The sequence below is a fragment of the Cryptomeria japonica genome, chromosome 8, assembly GCF_030272615.1.
Source record: "Cryptomeria japonica chromosome 8, Sugi_1.0, whole genome shotgun sequence".
Lineage (NCBI taxonomy): Eukaryota > Viridiplantae > Streptophyta > Pinopsida > Cupressales > Cupressaceae > Cryptomeria > Cryptomeria japonica.
Genome location: NC_081412.1, coordinates 525534076 through 525553953, shown reverse-complemented (window position 1 = coordinate 525553953; position 19878 = coordinate 525534076). Strand labels below are relative to the sequence as shown.

The following is a 19878-nucleotide window of genomic DNA, read 5'->3' as shown; positions in this document are numbered from 1 at the left end:
TCCTGAAAAATTCTGATTTCTGAATAAGAACAACTCCTTAGGGGCATACATTTTACAATCAAGGTTCAATAGATCTATAGTAACAACTAATGCTAAAAACTTTAATTAAAAATTATAAAAAAGTTGGTAGTTTTATGACTTTTATACTAAGAACTAATGTTACAAGAATTATTAAGAATCCTAAAAAATTGAGACGCCTTCTAATGAGACCTTGTGGAAAAAACCCTCTAAATAGAAGGGAAAATTTTCAACCATCTTATACAAGAGCTCCTAACCAAAATGATGAGAGTTAAAAAATAGGGATTTCTATTTGTAGAATAAAATTCTAATTTAGGAATAACATTCATAAGATTTCTAGCTTTTTAATTATAGATCATGAAGCCCTTTTTACATAAGAAATTGATTCTATGAATAAACTTTACAAATCTATTTCTATGAAGTGGTTACTACAAGATAATTGAGATCTTATTCTAAAAACAAGAGTCCTTATTCTTTGATTACATGATATCTTTATAAGACATAATATTTCAAGATTAACTATCGTTAATTTTTATTTTTTTAAATAAAATCATATAATTTCTTTAAAAATTTTGAAATAAAATTTTAACATTATATATTTTTAAAAATTGTCAAAAGCTCTTAAATTTTTTCGGAAATTTCAGCAATATCCAACCCTCTCCATGGGACCGCTTTCTAACGGCAAGGAATTTAAGTTAATTCGAATTAAACGGAGCTCCCACAAATAGTGGACTACATCGCTTGCTTTGTCGATAGAATCGTGCGGGTAATAAACGTGGCGTCCGCATATAGAATTCAGAATTCAGCAGCAGAAAACTTGGCCCTCCATATCCAATTTCGTTGGAGGTGATCGTTCGTATGATTTTATTTTCATTTTAAGATCACAAATGGACACAAGAAGGAGCGCAACTGCCATTTCCATTTCAGAAGGTGTGCACATCATATCACACACTGCAATTGTGCTTTCTTAGCTTTTGTCAGCGGCTTTCCTCCCTCCATTTTTATGTTCAATTTAGTCAGAACCCTAATTCATTGGCTCTGAAATGACATTCTAAGCAATATAAAAGATTCAGCACGGTATTTCCAGATAGACTTAGTGCAATATTAACATATTTGGAAGTGTTAAAGATCTAAGCGGCTAGCCACCGAAAGTCCTGGATAAATTTTTCCATAGCTATGTAGTTAGTGCCTAGAATCATTGAATTCGTCAAAATCTTCGCCAGTCAGCTTTAATTTTTTAATTAGGATGATGGATCATATAGTATGATCATAAACGCAAATAGATTTTAATTTAAATCTTTTGTACATATCCTTTTCCTTATTCAACAATATGTGTAGGTTTGTTGTGTTCTGGGGCTATTATTATTAATAATAGAATTATGTTTTCTCTTTGCAAAATTCTATCATCTGGAAATTTAATGTAAAGGCCTGCCTAGGGCAACAATGGACCTAACTTTAAATTTCTGATATTGCTTGTAAGAGGGCTTACTTGCGCTGTTCTAGCAATAGCATACATTATGTCATGCAACTTAAGGCACTGCCTTGGGCAAGGATGGACTTAACTTTTTCTGATATTACTCGTAAGAGGGCTCACTTGCACTCTTCTAGCAATAGTATACATCATACTTTGAAAACTCGGGCTTGGCAAGAATTCGGCCAACCCAATTTTTACTCGAACTTAGTGACCTTGCAAAACTCGGCAAATTAAAAAAAACATAATTTCATTAACTAGGGAAAAACTCGTGAGTACCGGGCAAAACTTGCCAAAAACCTTGTTTAGGTGAGTAAATGGGCGTTTTATTTGGCTGCAAAAATAACTCGCGACTACTTGCGAGTTAGCTAGTGCTTGGCCTGTTTTTGATTTATAGTACATCATAAAACGTAGAGGCCCTGCCCTGGGTTAGGATGGATTTCACTTAAATTTTTTGACTGCAAATAAGAGGGCTTACGTGTACTGTCCTAGTAATATTAAACATTATGTCATTAATATAAAAAAAACTCACACACAGTCTAATCCAGAAGCAGCATCAATTAAATTATGGATTGTGGAAATCTAATATCATTAATATTAAACATTATGTCGTTGAACTGAAGGCTTTGCCTGGGGCAAGAATGTGCCTAACTTTAAATTTCTGATGCTGCTTGTGGGAGTGCTTGCTTGTACTGTTCTAGCAATAGTATAATCATGCAACTTAAGGCCCTGCCTGGGGCAAGGATGACCTAACTATAAAATTTTCATACTTTAAGAGGCCTTGCTTACGATGTTTTAGCAATTGTGTACATTATACCATGTTTAATGGTCATTAAGAGTAATTCATACGAAGTAATTACATATACCTACTTGCCAAAAAACTCAACTAGGTGAGTGAGTGGCATATTATTAAGCTACATAAATAACTTGCGACTACTCATAAGTTGGGTGAGTGCTCGATGAGTTTTTAATTTATGGTATACATTACATTATAAAACGTAAAGGCCCTGCCTTGGGCAAGGATAGACTTAACTTGCTCTGGTCCAGTAATATCATACATTATATCATGGAATTCAAGTGCTTGCCGAGGGCAAGGATGGTTTTCACTTTAAATTTCTGATACTGCTTGTAAGAGCCCTTGCTTGCAATGTACTAGCAACAGAATACATTATGCTATGCAACTTAAGGTCCTGCCCAGGGCAAGGACAGACCTAACTATAAATTTCTCATACTGCTTGTAAGAGGCCTTGCAATGGTATACTTTACACCATGTTTAAATGTTGTAAAGAGTAATTCATATGAGTTTAATGCTTCTACTAACCTATGTTTGGCATGACAGTTACTATAAACTTGATATGGTAGTAGTGGTGGCACATATTGATTATAGCTGGACTAAATTTTTTAAATTTAATGCATGAGCAACTAGATGCATGCATGCAAGCAAGTGAAGGGGACTGTGTTTGCATGGACTGATGAGATGAGATGTATTTTAGTGTTCTTTTGACCAAATTGGTTTGTATGATCGGCCAAAATTCATTTTTTTTTAATGGCTATCCACTTCTAAAATGTAATCTTCAAGATTTGCTTGGTTTTATTAATCCGAGATTTCATGAACCATGTTGTGACTGCAAATATATGTGTAATTTTGCCTTTTATTAACATATAAGGTGGGTGGGCAAGTAATTTCTCTCTCATCCCCTTTATATAAGAAGGCTAAAGTTTACTTACTGAGCACACCTTTCGTGTGTAATTGACCACCCCCCTCTTTGGAGCAAGGAAGGATTTTCACTTAACCTTATATTACCAAAAGTGGGAGGAAAACGGGCCTTGTCAATCCATTTACACCAAGGGAATACATGACTTCACCTTTACTGGTCCAAGATTTGCTTGATTTTATTAATCTGTGATTTCGTGAACCATTTTGTGACTGCAAATATGTGCGATTGTGTCTGAGACTCTGATATCAACATATATGGTTGGTGGACAAGTAATCTGTCTCTCATCTCCTTTATATAAGAAAGCTCAAGTTTACTTTTTACCAAGCACACCTTTTGTGTGTATGGGATTGCTGCTCCCTTTGGAGCAAGGAGAGTTTTTCACTTTACCTTATATAGTTCCAATCCCATTACCAAAATTAAGAGGAAGCTTGGCCTTGTCAATCCATCTACACCAAGGGATTGCATGAATTGGGAGGAAACCGGGCCTTGTCTATTTGTCTGCACCAAGGTAATACATGACTGCTACCTTGAGAGTCAATTAACTCGGGGGTGCAAGGGTATCAACATGGAACAAAATCTGATTAAGGATGTGGTACAGTGGTAAATAACTTGCAAGTTATTACATCATGTAGTTAGTAGTCACAAGCTAGAGAGGGCTCACAAGAAATGACATTGAAACTGCCAACGGCAAGACATTAATATCAAAGAGAGAAAAGAATGACATCGTTGACACATTAGTGTGAAAGAGAGGGATAATGCTAGTACATCATCCTAGAGACTCGTACCTTAAAGCTGACTTCCATACATGCATGCATGTGCATTTATTTTTCCATAATAGATAATTTTTTTTCCATAATAAACTTTGGAGTGTAGCCTTAAATACATCATCAGTTAACCTTGTATTGCATTCTATTGTGGATATGGAAGGTTATCTGTCAAGTTTGACTTTACCCCATTAAACTTGAGTCATGCACAAATGTGCTCAATATTTGTTATGTCACAAAGTTGCCATTTGCACCACGTTCATGGATTGCTTTATTGAAGTTAATAGGACTTTGAACCTTAGATCATATGTTTACAAGAGTCCAACATAAACCTAGGACCTTTCCTATAGTAGACAACGATCATACTGCAGTTCACAAATTTTTAAAGCTGATAGAGACTATTCAAATAATGGGAAAATTTAGCTAGAGGAATTTTTTACATGCTCAATCTAGATTACTTAACTTACAAAAGTAGATATTACTATCATTGGGCAAGTCATGTCAAGTTATGGGATTTGTTTCCCTTCTAAAAAATTTATTATAGCTAGCTACTATGCTTTTGTTTGGAGAAAGATTTTTTTCTGGAGTAAGGTCTAAGAGCAATACCTTTGTTTTGGCTTCCCTCACACCAATATGCATTCTTATTTGACCCTTAATAGCTCTTTAATCAAATCTCTTATTTTCTATCAAGGAAGTTCTAGCTATTTGTAATGTCTCTATTGTCACAAAAGTTTGCACCCTTGTTGAGCTATCAACTTAGCAACCTCGTGAAACATGGAAACAACCCCAAAGTGTGGGACCTTGCGCAATGGGGTTGAATCTCCGGAGAAGGCCAACTTCCTTCTCAATCCAAGTGCAGGTATTGAAAACCCAACACTCCAAATTCTACTTCTAAACCTTTCCTAATAGCTTGCATAGGAAAAGGGTAGAAGGAAATGCTAAAATGAAAGGAGGTGATGCACCGAGATAAAAGATATTCCTCTCCCCACCTCGAAATGACACAAAGAATCAATTGAAATACCTTGGAGATGCACAAACTTCAGTTGCATTAATGACCCCAAACGTATGTATGGAGGTTAGAATTTGCTGAATGTCAAAGGGGAGAAGGTTTCCCACAAGTTACAGTCAAAAACAAGTTAACACAACATATACATGAGAGAAAACCACAAAACATACACTTATAATGAAAGCAAGGAAACATACACAACATGCATAAGTTGAAGGGAGGCAAGAATGATAATTTCAATTCATTCTAAGGCCAATGGCCAAACTTACAGTTGCAAAAATGCAAGAAATATACAAGTCTTCAAGAGAAGTGAAGAGCAAAGAATAGCTCAAGACAACAGGGAGAGAACCCTTTACAATGAGGCTTAACAACTTATATATAGCAAACTGGTCGCAGAGGAGAGACCAATGGTCAAGGAGAGGAAGCCTTGACCTTGGCGTGCACAGACTTGACATTGTGTGCATGCAAGCAACCTAGCCATACCCTAACAAGGCAATCCTAAGAAGAAAAGTACTTTGAGAAGGTGGAATGCTTGACATTCCAAAGTCAGAGCATGCAAGCCTGACATGAAGTCCATCAAGTAACCATAAATAAGCATGGCCTTGGATTCCACTTGATGGCAATCCTGCAAAGAGCATTAAATGCACCCTTGTAGCTCCATGAATGAAGGTAGACAAGTCGTAGGGGTTGGTGGAGCATTAGGAATCTTAGGGAAGTGCACAGACTTGACATTGTGTGCATGCAAGCAACCTAGCCATACCCTAACAAGGCAATCCTAAGAAGAAAAGTACTTTGAGAAGGTGGAATGCTTGACATTCCAAAGTCAGAGCATGCAAGCCTGACATGAAGTCCATCAAGTAACCATAAATAAGCATGGCTCTGGATTCCACTTGATGGCAATCCTGCAAAGAGCATTAAATGCACCCTTGCAGCTCCATGAATGAAGGTAGACAAGTCGTAGGGGTTGGTGGAGCATTAGGAATCTTGAGTGTTGATCACATCATTTGGAAGTGTCGCAAGTCATCGGAAGTCGGACATCAGGCACTGCTACAAGGGGATAGGAGTAGAAATTCTAGGTTCAAGGAGGAAAAGGCTTGGGAACTAGGAATTCCGAGATTTCAAGTTCAAGGAGGAAAAGGCTTGGAAATTGGGAATTACGGGATTCTAGTTTTAAGGAGGAAAAGGCTTGGAAACTGGGAATTCCAGGATTCCGGGTTCAAGATGGGTAAGGCTTGGAATTTTGGGATTCCGGGTTCAAGAAGGGAAAGGCTTGGAACCTTGGAATTTTGGGATTCCAGGATTTTGGAGTAAAAGGATTGGAAACTAGGAATTCCGGGATTTCGGGTTCAAGGAGGAAAAGGCTTGGAAACTGAGAATTTTGGGAGTTCAGGTTCAAGAAGGGAAAGGCTTGGAACCCGCCTCTCGACAAGACAACTCTTAACTTTTCATGATTCCATTGGCTTTGCCCTTGATCAATTGGGGCAGCGTTGGTCCATGGAACATTCTCACCGATGGACCAAGGATGTAATAAAATGACAACATTTTGGCAAAACCTGCGGGATGCTTGTTTGCTAAGCATGGAATCCAGAAGCCATAAGCATCCATTGGGCACCGAGTCATTGGGAAGACCCAAAAACATGTGCGTGCCAACACTTGGAGGGAAGCTGGAAACTAGAGCATACATTCTCTTGAGGAGAATGCAGCAGGTGCAAAAGCACTTATGAAGGAAAAACAACATTGATCTAATATTTACATTGTCATCAAGACCCTCCTTAGAAGCAAGGCTTGAGATGAATCCCATTTACTAGGATTGGGAGAAATTCACCATCAAGCCTAGAGAGATGAAATGCATTGGCCTCCTTGCAACTGGTGATGACATACAGACCACTCCAGATAGCATCAAATTTGAAGCGTCGTCCTGTTTTGGCTTTGTCTACATCCCACTTGAGAACTAGATCTCCCTCTTTGAAGATTCTACTAGTAGCCTTTTTTTGAAAACTTCTTTTTACCCGTTTTTGATGAGCCTCAAGCGTATGCATAGCCTGACTTCTAACTCTTCCAGCTCCATTAGCTCAGCTAGCCTTAGTGTGATGGCATCATTCTCTGTCAATTCTAGCTGATGTGCTAGTTCAAGAGAGGGTAACTCCAGGGAAGATGGGAGCCTTGCTTCCTTCACATGTACCAGCATGAAAGGGGAGTTACCAATTGCCCTCTTGGGTGTGATCCTGTCAGCCCATAAGATTGATGAATTTGTAGCCCAAGGAGGAAAGATAACTCTCCCAATATAGACATTTCAAACTCTATCTTCATGTTGGTAGCAAAAACTTTGCACATCTGTTCACAATCACTACCAAATAACAAATCATCAACGTAGACTACTACAATCAATATGTGTTTACCTCCTTCTTTTACATACAAGTTGCTGTCCGCCATTCCTCTTCTGAATCCTTGCTGCTATAGATAACAATCAAGCCTATCATACCAAGCACATGGTGCTTGTTTAAGGCCATAAAGAGCCTTTTTCAGCTTGCAAACATAGGTTTGATTTTCTGATAACACAAATCCATTAGGCTGTTCTACATAAACTTCTTCATTCAAATTACCATTCAGAAAGGCAGATTTGATATCCATTTGGGAAACTTTAAAACCTTTAAAAGAAGCAAAGGTGAAGAACATTCTGATAACTTCTAAACGAGCAACATGAGCAAAGGTTTCATCAAAATCAATACCTTCTATCTGGGCATACTGTAATGTCCCCAATTTTGCGAGCATCAGAGTTCGGTGGATTTAGCCTATTATGCGACCCTCGTAGGCTGATAGGATGGATAGAGGGTCTTGAGGGAGCTTGGCTTGGCTTCAGTTGTCAGATTGTTATCAGTTGGCTTTCGTTCGGACTCTATTTGCTCGGATTGCTATTTTTAGCAGTTTTTAGCACTCAGCGGAGCACCCCTGCTATTTTTAGCAGTATGGTCTGGTCACGTGCAGAATCACTTCCTTCTTCGTCAGCTTCAGACAATTCGTGCATCGGGCATATGTTGAGAGAGATATTAATATTTAATTGATTTAATTAAATATTAATTATTTGGAGCTTATGTTATAAAGTTATAATATTTTAAATATTATAACTTAAGTGATTTTTGCTAAAGGGGTCGCCCATCATTGAAGGGGCCACTTTTAATTATATTTTATAATTAAAAGTGCTTTCGAAAACTATTGAAAAATTAAAAAGAAAAGTTCGAATTTATTTAAATAAAACCTAATTGAGAAAATTCGAACTCTTGAGGAGATATAAGGGTTTCATTGGGATTTGAGATCATTATGTTATGAAATGGATTTTTGATCAAGTCTTCTTCCGGAGAACGAAGCCAAGGGTTTCAGTTGTCTACAGACATTGGAGAACGAGCCATCTTCAGTGTTGCAGTTCAAAGGCTGTGAAATATCAGCTGATCTATTGCATTCAGAGAGATATCTTCATTCAGAAGTTATCACAGAACGTTCACAGAGTTTTCTTTCAGCTTGCTGCAATAATCAAGCTTTTTCATCCACTGCTACAGTACTCGCGTGAATAGTACCCGCGTGAACAGTGCCGTGAACAGTGCGCTACAGTGCCGTGAACAGTGCGCTACAGTGCCGTGAACAGTGCGCTACAGTGCCGTGAACAGTGCGCTACAGTAGTTTGAGTTCTATAGAAGGGGATTTAGAAAGGTTGAACAGCTATATATATTTGACAAGGGATTTGCATATGAGGAGAATCAAACCAATATATCAAGGCAGCCATTGAAATACCAGGTTTTCTATCTATGGTCATTGTATTAGAAAATCATTACTTCATTGCATCATTTTCTATTATGATTATATCATGAAATATTTGGAGGTTGCATATGTTAAATGGAGATATAATTTGCATATTCCACATTCATGGTAACATTCAACATTGATCAGCCATTTAGCTTTCATGCCAATTGTTTGCTTAAATGCCTAATGGCTGTAGGTGTACTTTGGGATGCATGACAAGTGTTTGTCTTAATGTCAACTAGCTGTACTAGTTAATTTCAGTCATTACACATGTGTGGAAAGGTCTAAAACAGCTAGTATATCATTTCTATAACAACTTTGCATTGTTAGAAGCTTTCCATAACTTCATTTGCAGCCTACAAACCCAAAGAAGACAAATAAAGAATTCACTACAGCGGCTTCAAACATTGTATGCCAAATGTTTGACAATATTCCTTGGTGTTCATATAAGCAAAACAGGGTCAGATTAGCCAAGGGATATTACAGCATATCCTTTACACACAAGCCTTGCCTTGTTTCTCACAATTTGGCCATCTTTGTTCAACTTGTTTGGGTAGATCCATTTGGTACCAATCACATTCTTATCTTCAGGCCTTGGGACAAGTTCCCAAGTTCCACTCTTTTGGATCTGATCTAGCTCTTCTTTCATAGCCGCTACCCAAGACTTGTCTTCTGCTGCCTCCTCAAAGCTTTTTGGTTCAATCATGGACAACAAAGAGATGTCTTCATCCTCATAATAATTAACATTCCTTCTTGTGGCTCTAGATCTGTCCTCTTGAAGAATTTGAATGATTGGGTGATTCTTTTGAACAAACTTGGAAGAAGTCTTTAGAGAGGTTCTGATTGTTGTCTTGTTTTGATCAATCGATGGAGTGTATCCAGTTGAAGTATCTGCTGTCTCAAACTGATTATCCGCTGTCTCGAACTGATTATCTGCTGCCTCAACATCAGGATGTGTCTCAGCTGCTTTATTTTGACCAATTTCATGAGTGTTACCAACATTACTACTTGCTATCCTAACTTACATACTGGACCTTACAAGTACTTTCAACTTCATCATTCTTTAAATTATCATCACAACCTTGCAACTTTTCACATGTGTTAGAAATATCATGAACTCTAACATTAGTGCTCTCAACAACCTTATGCAATCTCTTGTTAAAACACTTATAAGCTTTACTTTTGGAAGAATATTTTAAAAAGATACCTTCATCTGCTCTAAAATCGTATTTACCGAGATTGTCTTTATCTCTTTTAATGTAACAATGTAATGTCCCCTTTTGGGAGGACACTAAATTTTGACCAATATACTTGTAGAATTATTGCAGGTTGTCTATTTTCAGTCTATTTTGCTAATTTGGACAGATTTAGTTTGATGTTGTTTCCCTCTTTAAATGCGTAGGTCTGTTGTTTATATCAATCTGATCTGCTGCCTATACCTAGATATATATGTGTGTGTGTGAAAAATCCTTTCTATTCCTTCAAGTCTGATTCTCTGGTTATTGATTTAATATGTCCTCTTCTTTTCCTTCAATGCCTGCTTTATTACTATTCGCAGATTTGTATTTGTGTTCTGATCTCTTTGATAAATGTTCATATCATTCTTCCAGATTCTCTTATAATTCTGACTTAGGTCTGCTTCTAAATCTACTTCTAATGCTACATATATTTTTTCTATTCCATGGATCCCTACTTCTCAAATGAAAACTTCTCCACTTTATATCCTCCAATGTGAGGGAGAGTCACACCTCTTGATCATGTATGCCCTTTGGCAAGAGACACACCCTTCACCCTTAGCACCCTTTAAAAGAGTGTGACTCTTTATTATTTCTGTCCTTTGAAAGGGACACAACCTTTCACAATCAGTTCTACACTTCTTATTTAAACCATATCTGTACTTTTGATTCCCAAATTATCCCCCTCAAATGAGGTTACCTTCTCCCTTTTATATCTCATGTTTGAGGTTATCTTCTCCCTTTTATATCTCATGTTTCATGTCTTTTGACCATTCATTAACTTAATTAAATTTTAATTATATTTAACTATATTTTTATATATTTTAATTTAAATTATATTTTTATTCATTTGTATTTTAATATTATTATCATTATTTATTATTAAATTATATTTCAAAGTGAGGGCATTACAAACAAGGGCAGCCAAAAACTTTAAAATATTTAACACATGCTGCCTTACCATTCCATAGTTCATATGGTGTCATGTCATACTTTGCTCTATTGAACCCTCTGTTTTGAATGTAGACAACTATGTGGATTGCTTCTTGTTGATGTGTTTTTTACGCACATGCGAACACAAAATAAAATACCCAAAAGTATCTTATCCTCTCTTGAACAAAATCTCTCAAATGCTGAAGATTAGCTTAAGGATCACTTGAGAACACTCCAATGTTCATGAATGTAGGGTCACTGCATGTGGATAAACTCCGTTGGTTGATGTGATTATGCTGGAATCACAAGGGGACTCACATGTGAATGCCTGAATGCTTGATTTACTAGAACTTAGATCATACGATGTTGCAATATGGTGATGCTCTTTCATCCTAAACTAGCTAGAGTTTGAAAAAAATAGCAAAAGATGAGGGGTCGAGAGTCTATTCTAATCCGAAGAATGCAGGAAGATGAGCGAATGACTAGATGGAATCCTACTGAGCGAGCTCTCACCATCAACTTGAACAATTTGGCACACGTTAGTGCAATCTTCTAAGGATATTTCAAATATTTTCAAATCATTACCATCAAACATTGCTCACCATTCAAGTTAACGCATAAACAATGGATGCATAACAATTTGAAATTAAGCTCATATCACTCCAGTTGACCACGCAAGGCACACTTACAATCAGTAAGGGGCTAGTGGTATGGATTAGGCGGATTTTGCATGAATACATTCAACAAATTCCTCCATTCAATCTAATTTATTTATCATCTAACATGAATATCCAACAAAAAACCATGCACATTGTAAAGAAACAACACACTTCACCAAAAATTCAATGAAAATGGAGTTCATTTACAACTTAGGCAACAATTTCTGCCTTCTCCTCCTACTCTACTCTAATTGCTATTCTATTCTTCAAAACTATCTATTCTTCTATTGCTATTAACTATTAGCTACCTATCATCCTTTACAAATGAAGAGTCAGAGCTTTTATAGAGAGCTCATTTACAATGAATGGCCAAGATTCTACAATGAAAACCCTAATTAGGGTTTGTTACAACAATTTCAATTTGGCCAATGAAATGATTACACCGTTTTGACATGACCAATAGATAACAAGGGTAGTTGCCTTGGAGTTTATGCCATCACTGGTCAGTCAGGTTCATTGAACTTAAACGTGTTGATGTGGACTCCTCGGATTGGTGGAGTAGTGACTGGGATGCCACCTCAATCTTGCACTTTGTAGACTTGATTTGATTCATCATCATGAAGGGATGTTGAGAGATATCTCTTGATACTCAACATTATCCAGTTTGCTCAATGTGATGATGATGATGAGAAGCAAACTTTGATTAACTCTTCTGAAACTATCTGCTTCTTCAATCATGCTTGATGTAGGTCTTTGTTTTGAAGTATTGATGTACTTCTGATGTCACCACTGCCCCCCTCCTTTGGAATTCCTTCTCTGTGACTCCCTTCATGTCTTCGTGTAAGTGAATGCTTCTTGTGTGACCTTATTTCTTTCTTCATCTTCTACAAAACAAACAAGCAGGTATCAATTACACGATATATAGGTTTGATAAGAGCATATAAAGAGAATTTGCCCCCATGAAGCAACACTTGAAGTTGTTTTTTGCTCTTAAAGAGGAGCTCTTGAAGTTTACTCCACCCTTGATGTTCATTAAGTTGCCCTTGTCTTTTGAACTTGCTCTTGAAGCCCCCTACATGAAGTTCGCTTATCTCAAACATGAAGTTAAAATTCACTCAAGTAGCTTGATTCATGGAGTTGATATTCGCTCATGTAGGTTTGAACATGAAGTTGAGATTTGCTTATGTATATTTGAAGATGAAGATTGCTCTAGATGTTGTGCACGTGAAGTTTGTTTCAATCACCTTGCTTATGAAGTTCTCTTGTCTTTCTCAACTCATGAAATTCGCTCCAATCTTCTAAGTCATGAAGTTCGCTTTTGTAGAAATTCGCTTCAGATCTTCAATTCCTGACTTTCACTCTAAAACTTGAACTCATGAAGTGCATTTTGTGTAAAATTTGCTCCATTTTGTCAACTTATGAGGTTCGCTCTCAACTCTTAACTCATGAAGTGCACTCATGCTTCTCAATGAATTTCGCTCCAAATTGTTAACTCATAAAGTTCACCTTTGCATAAAATTCGCTCCATTTCATTGATTCATTAAGTATACTTGTAAAGTTCACTCCAAATGTCTCAAACATGAAATTCGTTCCAACTTGTCAAGTCATGAAGTTCGTTTGTGAATGCTTGAACATGAAGTAAGTGGTTCCAAATATCCTTCATCTCTTTATCTTCCATTTCACTCATGAAGCTTTGAATGCAAAATTCGCTCCATTTTCCTCATTCATGAAGTTCGCTCCAAAAGGTGAACTCATGAAGTAGAAAATTTGCTCCAAGAAGGCAACTTATGAAGTTGGAAATTTGCTTCTCTCCAAGAAGGCAACTCATGAAGTTGGAAAATTTGCTCCAAGAAGGCAACTCGTGAAGTTGGAAAATTTGCTCCAAGAAGGCAACTCATGAAGTTGGAAATTTGCTCCAAGAAGGCAACTCATGAAGTTGGAAAATTCGCGCCAAGAAAGCAACTCATGAAGTTGGAAAATTCGCTCCAAGAAGGCAACTCATGAAGTTGGAAATTCGCTCCAAAAGGTGAGGTCATGAAGTTGGAAAATTCGCTCCAAGAAGGCAACTCATGAAGTTCGCTCTTGAATGTTTGATCATGAAGTAGGCACTTTTTGAATTTCCCTCATTCTTCCACTTTCAACATGAAGAAGTTCGCTCCAAATGTCTCAAGCATGAAGTTCGCTCCAAGATGGCAAGTCATGAAGTTTGCTCCAAGATGGCAAATCATGAAGTTCGCTCATGTGGATGAGTTCATGAAACTTGTTTTCAATTTGAATGCTTTCAGATCTCCTCCGCTCTTCCATCATGGATTTCATCTTGCTCCTTCAAGCTTCCTTCACTCCTCTACTTCCAATATGAACTTTGCCTTTCGATCTTGCTCTCAAAACTATTCTTTCCTTAGCTTATGGAGTTCACTTCTTTGTTGTTCAAGGTGAAATTTGCTCATTTTCCTCAAATTGTGAAGTTTGCCTATCCTTTCCAATTTGTGAAGTTCGCTCATCTCCTTAAATTCATGAAGGTGAAGTTCGCTCTTCTTGCCTTGAAGGTGAAGTCCTTCCGGAGGCTGTGCTTATGAGGTGGATTTCAAATCAAGATTAAACTCTCCCTTGCTCGCTTTCATTTGCATTCTTGTCTCCAATATATGATGACTTGTTCAAGATGAGATCTTATAGTGAATTTTCGCTTTGTGGGAGAAGTGCATGAAACTCACCACAAGGAGTGTTCATGAAGTGAAGTTCGTTCCTTTAAGAGGAGCACTAGCAATTCTTCCTTACTCATGATTGAACTTTTGATATCTGGACCTTGCAAACTTACTTACTTCACACTCATGCAAGACTATCTACCTGTCTCCTAGCCACCTGACCTTATACTCCCCTTCAAATGCAAAGGCTAGTAGCTAAGGACCCTAACGCTACCTAGAAAGCAGAAAAAAGTGGGGGTCCCCATTTGCAATGGGGCAATGTGTGAATACCTCACAACGCTTCCTTCCAAAAACAATCACTCCCTTTTGATTAGAGTTCCGTGACTTGCGGCGAGTCACGCAAGTCAGTAGGCCGGGTGACCCCTACCGGGTCACGGTGACCCTGACCCGGGCTTGGACAGGTCAGGGGGCGTGACTCACCTGACTTGCCGAGTCCGAGGGTCGTGACTCGACTAACGTCACTTAAAAAAGTGCAGTCAAAAAAACAAAAAAAAATAACATTTTTTAATGATTTTTTTTGCCATTTCTGTCTCAGAACCAGACAAATTTTGGACACTGACTCCTCTCCGATCACTCTAGAAGAAGTCGACCTCGAGTCCGATTGGCTCATTGAGTCCACCGATCCAGTCTTCACTGATGAGGACCTTGAGTGGGTTGACCAGGCAGACAGAGAGGTTGAGGCTGTGGCTATGGCATAGGAGGATAGAGCACGATCAGGCACAAAACCTATGGCTACTCAGACTGGCACATCACAGACAGAGACTATGGCTACTCAGTCATCCAGGACCTACCTTAGACGCCTTTCTAGGAGGCAGATAGACGAGGCCGAGCCAGAGCCTGAGCCATAGACTTGTTTTTGTTTACACTTTACAGTTACATATATGTTTGGGAACATTTGAAGTCATGGATTTTATATACATTGGACAACATTTATAACTCTATATATCTATGTTTTCTAATTCCTTCAGCTACAATTTACATTTCTACGCATGTGATGGATGTATGTTTATGTATGTGATCAAATTAGCTTCTATTTGATGATGTTATAGTGTCTTTAAGCTTAATTCAATAATGGGTGTATGAAACAAGTTTTAAATCGTTAAAAATCTCTAAATTTCAAGGGTTTTCTTATTTTGCCAAGTCATTGCCGAGTCAGCCTTGCCGAGTCAAAGCCGAGTCCGAGTCTGGGAACTTTGCTTTTGACTCATTCATCATGCTACATGTCATTTTTTGGACTGATCTATTCTTCCTCTCAACAACACCATTTTGTTGAGGTGTTCCAGCATTCCATGCTTCTCACAAAAAACTTATGAAGTCATTTGATGTAAACTCTACTCCATTGTTTGAACGTAGGCACTTGATTTTCAGACCTTTCTCATTTTCAACCAAAGCTTTAAAAGCCTTGAACTTCTCTAGACCATTGATTTCTCCATCAAAAAGGTAATCCACGTCATACGTGAATAATCATCAATAAAAAGCATAAAATATTTTTCACCTTGCATGCGTGTAGTTCTTGTGGAACTACACAGGTCAGTGTGTATCACTCAAGAGGTTTTGTGCTCGAATACTCCTTTGATTTGAAGCTTCTCCTGGTTTGTTTGCCTAGTTGGCACTGTAGAACACAGGTTCGCTACTGAGAGGGAGGGGGTGAATTAGTAGTAAATAAAAATAAAACTCTTATCCAATTATTAATCTTCAAATTGAAATCTGAATATAACAGCAACTGAATCAGAAAGTAATGCAACCACACAAAGAACAATGTAATGTCGCCTATTTGTACACTGTCAATTCCCAAGAGCAACATCTATGTTACTACCTTCTATCACGATTAATTGAGCATAACTAACTAACTCTTTGTAATATAACTTATGATGCCATTAAAACCATGCCTAAATCCAAACCAATCTAACCTATTCCCGGAAGAGTGCTTGGCTGCCTAGGGCGTTTGACACCACCTCCTTAATGTAACCCAGATTACCGGAACTCAACCCATTCACCCTTGGGGTCGACAACCCAGATTTCAGGAGGAGTCCTTTCCATAGTTTTAAAACTTGTGGACTCGCCACGGACTCGTGAGTCCATGGGAGCCACGAGTCGACTCGCCAAGGACTCGCGAGGCGAGTCCATCTGAAAGACTTGCGAGTCTTTTGCAAGGACTCGTGCGAGTCTTTTGCATGCACTTGCGAGTCTTTCAGATGGACTCGCGTGACCCAGAAAAAAAGTCATGCAAGTTTTAAAATTGAGTTTTTTTTTTTAAATTTGCCTTCGTTTGGCATAACTGAGGGAGTGAAAAATAAAAGAAAAATAACACCCGATGCCTTTATAAAGTAATAAAAGTATTTTTGGCCTCGCAAGGGGCGATGCCCCTTGACCCCTTGACCTCGCAAGGGGCGCTGCCCCTTGACCCCAACTTGGGGGTGCTGCCCCCAAACCCTGGTCGAAAAATATAGGGGGGAAATTGCGCTGATGGAAGTAGGGAAAATTTAACCTCTGAGTCTGATTAGGCTCCATATAAAAGCATAATTAGCATTGAAGAAATCTTGGTATTGTACATTTTAGAGTTGAAAGTTTGAAACTATGAGTATGTGACATGTGTAATGTTTCAATTATGGCTCTTATGTTCTCTAAATGCATTAATTTCTTTGTGTTTTTTTGTAAAACTACGGTTTTTTTTTTTTGCCGAGTCCTTGCTGAGTCTTTCACGAGTCCAAGTCCGAGTCCAAATTTTTGGTTTGTTGAGTCCGTGGCGAGTCCGAGTTTTTCAACTATGGTCCTTTCACCCTTGGGGCTTTCTAGTGAAGTGGTTTTACTCTACCCATCCCTAGCAGCACCCATCTCCCTTGGGGAATAGAGGTAGTAGAACAGATTTGTGTTTAGGGTAGGTTAAAAGCATATTATTTGTATTTTGGTTATTAAGTGATTGACAGTTTATTGTTGACATTTCAGAATGCTTATTACTGCAAGAATACTCGAACATGTCTAGTATGATTGATTTACTTTCTGCTATTTTCATGTATGCAGATTACCAAATAAGTATTAATATACTTTCTGTTATATTCATGTATACAGATTACTAATTTAATTTTAATATGTTCCTGCTATATTAATATATACTTATCCCTATTTACTGTATTACATTGAACAAGATTAACAGGCCTGGCAGCATACGTACCAGACTTGTCATGTAAGGCAGTTTGACCAGCAGCCCGTATTTTATCTCTTTCGACATTTATCAGGCTTCTTCTTTCTCTTTAATTCCCTTTCCATATTCTTCTATCCATGCCCCTTTTTGGGATTGATGAGGATTGTCTTAATATACAGTGAGATGAGGTGTCTTAAGAGACATGTCCCTTGTTTCTTCCTGATCGCTGACCCTACCCTTGTTATCTTTAATCATGACTCTTCACGTTATAACCAAAGTTGTTATGGTGCATAAATAACATGGGTTAAGCATATTCGCATTCCTTTCATGATGGAGATTAGTTAACTGTTAAAGGATAATGAATGTTTTGCTGCCTTCATGATTAAATACGATACTCATTATCAACCACTCTTGCTGAATATCATTGTCTATTGTTGAGGGGACAATCTCTGACACCAGCAGTCCACCTGGTATTTGATTTAATAATTAACTTTATTTATTGATCAGGATGAATGCTATTCTATTATATATTGTTTTTATTAAATATTTGTTTTCTGAATTTATTTATTATTATATTTGTTTCTAATTACTTTGTTATGATAATGAATGTTTACTTATTAATTTATTATTGATCAATTACAGTTACACACTGTTATTGATCAAACATTTAAATATCACTATCTTATTAATATGTAATATTTATTTATAATATTTATTTTATTTAAATATTTCAAGAATATTAATTAATAAATATTAATTAAATAATAATATTTAATAAATAAACAAATATTTAATGATTCCAAGTAATTATTTGTTGATAAATAATATATTAATTAATAATAATTACTTCATTTAGGTTTATATATAATGATCAAGGAGGGGACATGACAAACAAAGCACAAGATTACGTAGAAACCCAAGGTGGGAAAACCACAGTGAGAAATGCTACTAGGATCTACTGCCCTAATGCAGCCTCACAATTTAAATTTCAATTACAATGTTTAAGGGGACCAACCCTAAGGAGTCACCAAACCTTTATTTTAAGAGCACCAACTCTTTCAAATATGAGCACCCACTCAATATTCAAAAAGCACTAATTACTAATCTTTTTAGATCAGATTACACTTAATGAATATAAATGTTTTCATAAACACAACTAATATATACTGCTCTCCTTTATTTACTGTGATATCTGCATGAATGTAATTAACTTGTTCAACTACATATCACTGTTAAATTTCTCAAATCTTTGAAAATCAGTATCGACAAAACTTACAACCCTTCGCACTCCTCCTTCACAGCTTTTATGCACAACTTTTTCACAAAATTTACAAACTATTTCAATATTCTTTAGACGCTATGTCTTCAACACAACTCTGCCATTTACTTTCTAGAAATATTTGAAATCATTCCAAGAAAACATAGATACAATTGTCTTCTTTACATTTTCTGTATTTTACTTCAAATCAGAACAATGTCATTTGTCGTGTATAAATTCTCTTCATACTTTTTCACTAACTTTCCAATGCCACAGATACAATAGTTTTATACATATCATCGGATAAGTTATGCGATAGTTACAATTGATCTTATAGTTTCTGCCAGATCATCAAATGTTACTCTACAGGCATCACTATAGTCAATGATAAATATAGATTGCAAAGCTAAGTATGGGTACAACCAAACATAACCGACAACTATCAAACATAAGTTAAATTAAGATTAAGGAATAGTTCTTCTGAATACTGTCACTAGTTTGCTTTTTAAAACAATTGTCAGTCTGAACAGATGGCAGATGTTAGTTGAAACTGATTCATCAACACATGTCAACCTTTGATATAAACATATAATTACCGAATATTACTAATTCTGGTAATCACTATGCAACAACATATGCCCTTACAAATTAAAACGGCAAAAGATTATGTTAGAACTTAATCCCAAATATCGTCGAACATGTCTTGGATACGTTTCATATCATTTACTTTGTTGCAAGTGCCAGACATCAGGACCAATGATTGAGCACTGTCAAAAACGCCTAAATAGATGTCATGGGCATGTAAGATTAAACACAATAGTATTTTCCATTCCTCACGCTAGTTGTATTTATTAATATTATATTTTCCTAAGTTATTAATGCTCAATAATGTAGTATATTGTAATTTTAGTTTCTTATTAGAAACTTTCTATTTTGTATTTCTTTGTAATTCTTTATAATGATCTTCATGATCATTCGTAAATACAACAATAATTTTTTACCAATTATGTCCCCATAATATGGTATCAGAGCATAAAGAAAATTTTTGTTTTTTCTAAAAATTTTCGAATGAAGTTTTTCATCAGTGAAAAAACAAATCTAGGGCCTGCGATTTTTTCAGAATTCGAAATTCAAATTTTTTTTCTAAAGAGTTTTCTTCCAGGCAGTTTTTTTCTAC

At 36.8% G+C, this 19878-nt stretch overlaps 1 protein-coding gene across 5 annotated transcripts in view; it reads left to right on the top strand.

Moving 5' to 3' along the window:
• The first annotated feature begins 741 nt into the window (after window positions 1-741).
• LOC131055417 (thylakoid membrane protein TERC, chloroplastic) overlaps window positions 742-19878 on the top strand; it is a 316462-nt gene continuing 297325 nt past the window's right edge. For 2 of the 5 annotated variants that reach the window (XM_057989900.2, XM_057989899.2), the window contains exon 1: window positions 743-948. The gene's annotated coding sequence lies outside the window, so the exon portion shown is untranslated. Of the gene's footprint in view, window positions 949-19878 lie in introns of all 5 variants that reach the window. The other 3 variants (XM_057989901.2, XM_057989898.2, XM_057989897.2) reach the window with 3 other exon arrangements.